Below are 7949 nucleotides of genomic sequence, written 5' to 3'. Positions count from 1 at the left end.
TATACGTCAGGGTACTTCCTATACTCCTCCTGCATTTTAAAGAGTGTTTAGAATGTTCATGCCTTTTGATCCAGTATCTCCACTCCAGGAATTCATCATAAGGGAATAATCAGAGCTGAAGGAAGTAATTGCGGCCTGAGCAGCTCACTTCAGCATACTTATAATAGCCTCCAGAACACTCTCCCACCCCAAAAGGATCAGAACAATTTAAATGCCTCACAGTAAGGAAGTAGTCAAATGATTTATGACAGTCATAAGATGGATACTATCTGTAGCCATGAAAGACAAGCTCTTCAGAAAGATTAAAGAACGAGAAAATGCTGACAATACAATGTAAGATGACAGAATTGAGATAAAAGCTGTACATATCAGGGTTTCTCACGGGAGAGATACTGTAATGGAATTCCTCATGCCTCCCAGAGATTCTGCTGAACCCTGAGAATCAGTGTAACCGAGAGGAGTGAGCTGTCATCCTCAGACAGTCTAACGGTAGGGGCTGGGAGGTTGAAAACAGTGGTACATAGAGTATTATTCCCATATTGGGTAAACCCGAAAAATGTATGAATATACACAGATCAGAGGTAATTAATGCCAGGCCACCTGTGACTGGTAAGGTCATGGCCTTGCAGACCAATACTTCTGAAGCTCGAATGTGGATCTCGTTAAAAGCTGGATTCTGATTCACTGTGTCTGGGTGGGCCTGAGCTTCTGCACTTCTAACAAGCACCCATTGCTGCTGGTCCGCAGGACACACGGGATTAGCAGGCCGCAGAGGCAAGGATAGCAATGGGAAATGGCAGGGGCTGTGGAGGGAAACCCCGTCCAGAACAGTCAGAAGGGAGCAGCTCTGTGGGCTGTGAGCTGGGGTGGCGAGGGCCATGAAGGCAGTTCAGCATCTCACTGGAACACCTGGCTGGGAGCGGAGGAGGGAGGAAAAAAGGAGGAGGAAGGCAACAGTTCCCTGAAGGAGGAGGACGGAGCCCACCAGCCCAGTGCCCCGCCTCCCCCCGAGCCCCACTGGCACCTCCGTGAATGGGTCTGGGCAGGAGCTGTCAGCCGGGCGACCTCTGCCTCGGCTGCTGGCGGGGGACTCTGGGGGGGACCGGCTACCCCTCCGCTCAGCCTCCCTGGACCAGGGATGCTTTCAGCTTCCTGAGAACACCTCAGCTCTCACTCTCCCCCTCCCCTCCCCAGATGTCACCACTCCCTATGACTCCTTAAGGGCATAAGGAATAGGAACACAGGTTACTTCTCTGCTAAAGTAGGATGCACAGCCCACTCATCTGTTCCCACTTCTGGGCTCACCTCTGGCCTGAAGCTCAGTTCACTTGTGTACCTCTCCTGACAGAGAGCAAAAGGCAAGAGAAACAGATGCAAACAAATAACCCCGCGGCACTGGTCAAAGATCAAATTGGACAGCCCTGCTAAAACTACAAAATGCTCTGCAAATACAGGTCAACAGCACCTCTGTTATTTCTCCAAGTTAAAAGTAACCCCCCTGGGGTACCTGGTCTTTGATTTCGCCACTAATGGGCAGGTCGGACACAGTACCTCACGGGGCCTGGGTCAGGACTTCGTATTTCTGTTAGCTCCTGCCAGCCTGCCTGTGAGGACGGCACGCCCCCAGCTGACAGAAGCGGCACCGGAGAGGACTGAGGGGCCGCGAGCCCTGCCGCCGAGGCACGGGCATCTGCCCCACCTGCCCCCCCTCCCACCAGGGGCAGGCCGGGGACCCATCTCCCTTCCAGAGTCACCGCGCATTTCAATCCCCAGACGACAGGGCCAAAGCCCCAGTTCCCGGCCCGTCCTCGCCATCAGTTCCAAAGCTGCTCCTCCAGCAAAGCCCCTGCTGGCATCCGTCACGGAGGACGCTTCCTCAGGCCACGAGGCAGGCCAGGCTGCCTCTGAAAACAGGGAGGTCAGAGCTGGACAGCGTTTCTACCCTGCAGCCTGCCTTCTAAAATTCTCGGGGTGGGGGGATCCCCCAAATAAAGGCAAAAGCGAAGGAAGGCAGGGCTCCAGCGACGGCAATAGCAACGCTCAGGGAACCCCTACTCCGCGCCGGGCCCTCCGCGCGCCGCTTCGTCCTCGCAGCCCTGTGAGGTAGGTGTGACCAGGACTTCCATTTGACACGGGAGAAAACACCTCTCAGCGAGGTGGTGGGAAAGACATCAGCCACCTGGCGAGGGTCCACGCTCAGGGGCGCCACGCTTCGCCCGTGTTTGCCGCGGCCGGTCATCAGCCTAGTCCCCTTGCGGGCCGCCTGTGTGACCAGGGAGTAGTCATCAGCTACCTGAGAGCGCGCCCACACACCTGAGCCCCAGAGCGCCCCAGAAAGGCCCCGACCAACCCGCCGGCCTGGCCCTTCGGAAAGCCCTCAGCCTCTAGCGTCCTTCTTCCAACCACACAAGGCAGCCCGCCTGCAGCGCCCCCCACCCCGTGCCACGTCGCTTCTCACACTGGGGTACGCACACACCTAGACCGACAGCTCTAGTGACAAAGGTCTCAAAACAACACCTGACGTTACCTCAAAACCGCACGGCAAGGTTCCGTCTGCACTTCCTCCTCTCCGCCTCCGCCTCACCCATGCCCACACCTCCACACAGAAGCCACGAGGACTCAGGGCTCAGGGAGAGGAAACAAAGACCTAAACAGCAGCCTCCACTGCAACGGAACTCCACAGACAGGCAGAGGCGGGAACATCTGTCCCACGGCCCTTAAGTGAAAGTTTCAAGATGAGGAATCAGGCCACTCTTGGACTTGCACCCCAGAAACCTCTCAAAGCCTGGACTAGGGCGCCTCAGTCCCTCCTGCCTGCGGAGCTTTCTGACGGGGCCATGCCTCAGTGGTGTGTAGGACAGATCTGTCACCAGCTGGAGAGGGGCGGGCAGAGGAGGGGGAGGGGAGTACCTTCTGGGCCCCTCAGAGCAGAGAGCCAGGGCACAAGCTCAGGATCCCTCTGGATCCCGAAGTCAGGCTGCTTAAAGACGGAGGGCTTCTTGGTGGCCCACCCCTACAGGACCCTGGGGAACCCCCCAGGTGCACAAGACCCATCTTCCCACTCACAAAGAGTCAGTGGTTTGGGGTTTGGGAGGCACTCCTTTTCTCTGCTGCAGCGTACCCACACATGTACTCCATTTTTATTGTACTGCAGGGGTAGTAAGCTCTAAAGTTCTATGTAAATGAGTAACACAGACAGGGTGTGAGAAAAATGATGACATACCTTGCATTTTCTGTCATAGAATCACTGCAGAGTAAACACAAGTCTTCATTCTCTCAAAGGAATATGCTCTTTCCCTTTTTCTTGGGACAAGAGCCCTCAAGCTCTCTTGGGTTATTCCATTTTGGGGAGATGCACACGTAGGAAGACCTCTTACTGTAAGAAACAATGGTGCAAGTGCGATGGTCCCCTGTCTCAAAGATGGGGACCACTATAGGGAGTGGTGGGGACCAGGGGGAAATGGAGTACACTACCCTTCTCTAGAGAGAACCCTGCTCCAGTACCGCCTTCAGGAATTCTTGGGGGCAGAATATTTGAAATCTCCCAATTGTCAACATTGGCTCCGCTTTGTTTTTGATTTTCCCAAACTCTGTGCTGGCCTGATAAAACATCCTTGTCGGCTGAATGTGGCACATGGCCCCAGTTTGTAACCAGGGAAGTTGAGGGTGGCAAAAAGATAGCTTGCCTAAACTAACTAAAGAACTCTTGGGTATGGTAGCTCTGCTGTCTGCTAGAGTTTGGACCAGCACAGAGGCTGGAAATAACGTAAACTCTAAGGTCCAACAGATCTGAATTTGAATCCTGGCTCTATTTTTACCAGCTGCCAGACCTCAAGTGAACTACTAACCTCTCTTAGCTACAATTTCATCCACAAAATGGGTTGAAAATACCCAATTTAGAGAGCTTTGTGAGAATTAAAAACGTGTGTGAAGTTGACTTGAACTCTTAATGAATGTTAAATTTCCTTCCCCCATATCTCCAAAGAAACCACCTGACAAGCCTTCGCTTCTTTAGATTTTCAAAGTTCTCATCTGCTAAAAACTAAAATAATCCTCCAGCACCGCTGCTGAACCCCACAGGATGGGATGAAGTGATGTAGATGAGAGCAGAGTGCTTACAAATTAGAAGAGGATTATTGACTGGATGGCCAACACCCTTTCCTCTCATTTCCAGGCTAACAAAGCAGTATGTAATTTGCTTTTCTAACGTGTTTATACCCTTGCATAACATCATGTGGGAGAAGATGGTGTCACATTTGTGGTAATTCCTTAAAATGGCTATTAACAATCAACTCTCCAGAGCCCACCCAAATCTACCATCCTCTCACAGAGGAGAGCAAACATGAGGTCACTGCCTGTTCACTTAAGAGCCTGGCAAGTTTCTTTCCTCTCTCCATGTTCTTGTCTCAGATAATGAGGTAGAAAATAAAGTCACTTAACAGTTGCATCTTTCTTTGATTCACACAAAGAAAACTGTCACAAGCCAAACAATTTCACTTAAGTACCATCATGAATTCACTATGATATTTTCCAACAGTAAGGGGATTTTTGTTGGTTCTCTCATTTTCCCATGCACTATGAGGAAACCAGGACATGCTCTGGCGTTTCCTCAACTGAATCTGACTTAAAGCATCTTTACAACTTTTTTTATTCTAGTGAATCTACATGGGCAAGGTCTAGGCTGAGGGGATTCATCTAACACTTCAACTTTCAGCTATCACTGATATAATTTACTTTACTTGTTTTCTCTTAAAAGCAAGGAGGCATTAAAATCAGTTCCACAGTATCTACTAAGAAATGTGGGTTTATCTTTCAGGACTATGCCTCCCTTTCCTCCCTCTATTGAACTTTAATAGCTCCCTCATAAGATCATCACTTTTCCAAATTACTAATCAGGCATGATATAATGAGTAGGAATTATAAGATAAATCCAGAGGGGGCAAAAATAAGCAAGTTGGATGAATATATAGATATAAGTTCCCAGGTCCCTCCTCTTGAAAGCAGGGTTCTTGGAAAAGAATGCACAGAAATTTCAGGAGCCAGTTCTTTGCTAAATATTTACACTGCATGATACCTGAAACAAACAAGGTAAGGACAGGAAACAGGCCACACACACAGATAAGATCTCTCTCGGGTAATAAGTAGAGCTCCACTCACCTTGTGATTCGTTTTCATAATGTTGACTTTGTATTGATGTATACAGTGCTTCCAAAAGTGTACACAAAACCTAAGTGTGTACGGGAGTGTTCACTACTCTGAGCTCTGTTTTTTGATGAGCATAACTTAGACAGGATTTGGGCAGTTCAGAAAAATTGCTAACACATTTTACACAACCTGTCCATTTGGAGACAACTCAACCCCTATGCTCACTAATACCCTTTGTATAAAAAAAAGCTGACCCAGCATCCACCTGCATCAACTTGATCCTCTCAGCTTTGTCACACTCAGCAAATACTCTATGCCTTCGCAACAAAATAAAGCGGCACCCCTGGGAGGGAGAAAAAGACTTGTTATGAGTCTGCAGAGGCAGCCTTTATACCCAGCTAACAAAGAGTGAGGATCTGTGGAAGGCTTTGAATCTAGAACCACTAGTGTTACCTTCCAAATCTACCTTCTGCAAAAAAGCTCCACAAGTGGTGTTAACGTTTAAAGGAAAATGCCAAACATACATACAAAAGCAGAGTCAAGAGTACAAGGCAGTCCATACCCCCATACCCTTCATCCATCTTCAACTATTAACAATTCATGGCCAATCTCCCTTCACCTTGTTCCCCCTCACTTCTCCACTAGCAGCCCTCCCCAAAACTGGCTTATTTTGAAGCAAATCCTCAACCTGTATTTCAAGTTTAGAATGTATTTCTAACAGATAAGGGTTTAAAAAAAACCCTAATCATGATACCGTTACCAAAAGTAACTAAACAAAACTAATATTCTTAATACTAAAAAACAACCAGTACAAATTACCTCTATTGGCACAATTTTTTTAAAAAACTATTTTCATCAAATCAGGACCCAACCAAGGTTTACACATAGCATTGCCGCCTCCTGTCTCTTAAATAGTTTTTAAACCACAGGTTCCCTCTATCCCTGTGATTCTCATAGCAGCCAGGCGGAGCCTCACCTGCAATTCCCAACAATTCTATTCTAGAGATAACCACAAAGAAACTCCAGTCTTAGGGGCTGTCAAGAAAAAATGTGTATGTTAGTCGTTTTATAGTTAAAGAAGTTTAAAAGTAACCTGAAAAGCACAAACGAAATTGATCTGACTTGAAGCCATGAACAATTCTGAGATCCAAACACTCATTCAAGTGTCCTTTGCAATTCTGGTCTGTGGTGGATTTATCTCCGGGGTTTGAGCGACCCCCCCCGCCCCCGCCCCGGCCCTTACCCGAATCATTTGCACAAGCAAAGCAATGGGGCGAAGCAAGTGCGTTTCCTCCCAGCTGGACCTTCCTCCGCAAGCCGGGTCCTCGCGGTCGCCTCCGGAATGCGGGGGGCGGGGGACCCTGCTGCCACCTCCCGAGGCCACCTGCCCAGGTGAGAAGAGGAGTTTCATTGAGCCAACAAGTTCCGGAGGGCGGTCCCAAGTTATTCAGAGAGAATTTTGAGCCATCCAGGCTGGGCACAGAGGAACCACCCAGAACGCCACGGTCTCAGAGAACAACCAACCTGAAAAGCCCTCGGGCTTAATCCCAATGCCCGGCGCAGGCGAGGGCACCGTCCGCAACGCCCGAGGGCCAAGAGAGGGGACGCAAAGTCCGCCCCAACGAATACACGAGCATGTGTGTCCATGACTGTATGCCGACCTGTGTGTGCCAGGAAGGAAAGTTGCACACACTGTTTCTAAAACATCACCTGTTTTACAATGTTTAATAGCTGTCTCCCCTGGAAAGGGGGTGCGAGTGTCTGGATGTGAGTATACACCCAACGTAGGCCACCGGTTCCATCCCCGCACCCCACCCCCGGGTCCAAACCCGGGACGGACCCATGGCGCGAAGGCTACGATCACCCCCCAGCCGGAGCGCGGCGTCCTCGGCTTTCAGTCCAGGGCCACCACCCACTCCAGGATCTCTGAAGTAATAGAGAACCCCAGCCCCTGAATCCCCGGGAGTGAAATTCCTCTCCCTCCCCGACGCGCAGAGCACAGCCAGGGAAGCGGGGAGCGGCGCGGTGCCATCGGCCCCCCCCCACCCACTCCGGAGCCCCGGGTGGGGAGGGAAGCAGCGGCAAGACGCCAGGCGCGGGTCCCCGCAACTCACCCGAGGCGCGGCGGCTCCCAGCTCCTGGCTCGCGCTCCGCGTCCGCGGCGCTGGGCGCCCAAACAGACCCGCGGCGAGGTCGCCGCCCGGGCACCTGCCGCGCCCGGCCCCAGGTGACCGGGGACAGGCCGGGGCTGAGAGCACGGCCCCGGGGACCCCGCAGCAACCCCGTGGCGGCCCCGCGCTCTGCTACCAGGAAGTGCGGATGCAATCCTTTGAGCGCGCACGCCCCGTCGCGACCCCAGCGGGAGACTGGCCGGAGGGCGCCGCCTGCGGGCGGGGCGGCGAGAGGCGTCCAGGCCGCCACCCAGGCGCGCGGGAGAGGGGCCAGGGTCGAGGCTAGCACAGGGGACGCCCCGAGGGTGTAGGATGGAAGATGAGAGCCACCCCCCCCTTTTGCGTGCCGGGCCTTCAGATACTCCCACCCCCAGCCCTGCCCAAGGAGCTCCCATCTCCTCGGCAGGGTGGGCACGGGGCCATTGCAGTTTCCTCCAGATGAGGGTATACATAGGGTGACAGAACCTGATATAAACAACCACCTGTAATGCACTATGAATTCACATTTAAAATAAAAATCCGCAAATTGCATATTTGGAAATAGCACACTTATACTGCATTGCCTTTCTTTGTGTCAACATTACTAATTTGTTATATTCAACAGATATTTGTTGAGCACCTACGACTTGCCAA

At 51.5% G+C, this 7949-nt stretch overlaps 1 protein-coding gene across 2 annotated transcripts in view; it reads right to left on the bottom strand.

Moving 5' to 3' along the window:
• The window catches only part of GPR160 (G protein-coupled receptor 160), a 43468-nt gene extending 35997 nt beyond the window's left edge, over nt 1-7471 (bottom strand). The window contains exons 1-2 of one of the 2 annotated variants that reach the window (XM_057545007.1): nt 7260-7471; nt 6389-6529 (exon numbers count right to left, since the gene is read on the bottom strand). The gene's annotated coding sequence lies outside the window, so the exon portion shown is untranslated. The remainder of the gene's footprint in view (nt 1-6388; nt 6530-7259) is intronic. The other variant, XM_007197531.2, reaches the window with a different exon arrangement.
• Nucleotides 7472-7949: the final 478 nt, after the last annotated feature.

The sequence above is a fragment of the Balaenoptera acutorostrata genome, chromosome 4, assembly GCF_949987535.1.
Source record: "Balaenoptera acutorostrata chromosome 4, mBalAcu1.1, whole genome shotgun sequence".
NCBI classification, from domain to species: Eukaryota; Metazoa; Chordata; class Mammalia; order Artiodactyla; family Balaenopteridae; genus Balaenoptera; species Balaenoptera acutorostrata.
The sequence above is the reverse complement of the archived record's forward strand: the minus strand, read 5'-3'. Positions and strand labels throughout refer to the sequence as shown.